Source organism: Pinus tabuliformis, chromosome 8 (assembly GCF_031772625.1).
Source record: "Pinus tabuliformis cultivar Carrire ecotype Pingquan chromosome 8, CPIR1, whole genome shotgun sequence".
In the NCBI taxonomy this organism is placed as follows: domain Eukaryota; kingdom Viridiplantae; phylum Streptophyta; class Pinopsida; order Pinales; family Pinaceae; genus Pinus; species Pinus tabuliformis.
In genome coordinates this window covers 747292620-747294478 of record NC_142294.1, presented here as the reverse complement: position 1 = coordinate 747294478, position 1859 = coordinate 747292620, and positions in this window count along the sequence as shown.

Below are 1859 nucleotides of genomic sequence, written 5' to 3'. Positions count from 1 at the left end.
ATAGTAATGGTAGATAATGCTCACACCATGGGCTTGTAGTATGGCCATATGTTTGATCATAACAACCATAAAAATACATGTTTCTAGTTTTTATATAAAGAGAAGGAAATTTAGTTAAAGGGAAGGGTTGTTATTTATATTATCAACTGCAATTATTGTTATCATTAGTTTGAATGGATTTGATGTCATAAAGGTGAGCTAGAGATTTTATGTGAATATATAGTGTGATAATTATATGGTATTTTCGTGTATTTATATGGTTAGTTATAAAGCAATGGTTATGATGAATGTTTGCAACCATGGCTCTATAGACAAATTATCTGAAGTTTAGATCTTTCAATAAAATTATTTAGAACAACTATGAATGTTGTATCACTGATTGATATAAGAGTTGTCAAGATTGTAATTTTTGGTATTGGTATTTCATGGGTTTTATTGATAAAGATTGTGGCTTTGGATTATATTTTTAGAGATTACATCCCAAGTTTTATGTGAATCATTGTTGTTTTCTATTTATTGTATGGGTTTCGTGTTGCTATCATGTTTGTCAATTTATATATAAGATTGTTTCAGTGGGTTAAAACAGAGCAGGGACTTTATGAGGCATTTATATTTGTGTTATTTCATAGTGTAGAGTCGGTTAAGTGTAATAACATCTCATTCACTACATTTTGGATCCAACATGTTGGGGGATATTTATATGTTAACTCAATGCTTTCTTCATAGAACACCTAAATACTCACAGTTTGTACCAAGGGATTGAATTTGTGTTTAATATTTTTCTAATCAAGGTGAGTCATAGGCAAGGGGAAAGGTATTTGTAAATAGTAGTAGTAATTGTGAGAAGTGGCAAAGTCTTGTGTAGGAAAGTCTAGGATAGTGCACCTAGCCTTGGAAGGCATCATAATACCCCTAACTTGCACTGATTACTAGTAATGGTTAATTATGTTTATGTGCTTGATTGTGGTAAACGATGATTCAATATAGATATGTTGGCTAATTATGACTATGATGGTTAAGTATGGCTATGTGATTGATTGTAATAAATGATGGTTTTATATGGCTATGTGATTGGTTGTAGCAAATGATGGTTAAATATGGTTATGAGATTTAATTACATTAAATTATGGTTAATTATGATTATGTTATTACTTGTGGTAAATGATGGTTCATTATGGATATGTTGGTTAGTTATGGTGGTGTATGATGGCTTACAATCTTTGTTAATGATCATGGTTAATGATGAATATGGTTAATGACTAATAGTTATGGTTGTTAATTGCCATTGATGATCTTTATGATGGTTATATGGCTACACATGTATCACTTGGATTATGTGAATGGCTTGATGCTCGATAATGTATGACTCCCTGTTATATTAAACATGTTTTGGCACATGGCATTATCTATCATGGTAATGATACATTGATGCTTTGATTTAGTATGTCTAGGGTTCGATTATGCTAATCTTTAAATAGGATTAGATACCACTAAAGAACCTAAATCATGATTGAACTTGAGATGGGATAGTGAGATCCTTGAAATATGGCTATATTGTGACATTATTCCTCTATTTAGTTAGTAAGCCTAAGAGCTTAACCATGGGGCATTTGTGGGACTATACTTGCATGCATTATAGTTGTAAAATAAATGTTTTTTTTCATATTTAAAGGAATTTATGGAATTATAATGATGGAAATTAGGGGGACATCCCCCATGAGGCAAGACAAGGATTATTTATAAAATGGAATGATAAAAACTGTAAAGATGCACTACATGGGACATATGATTTATTTCTCTCTCTGTGTGTCTATTTAGGGTATATAATTCTTATGAGGGCATGCAAAACCACATGTGTC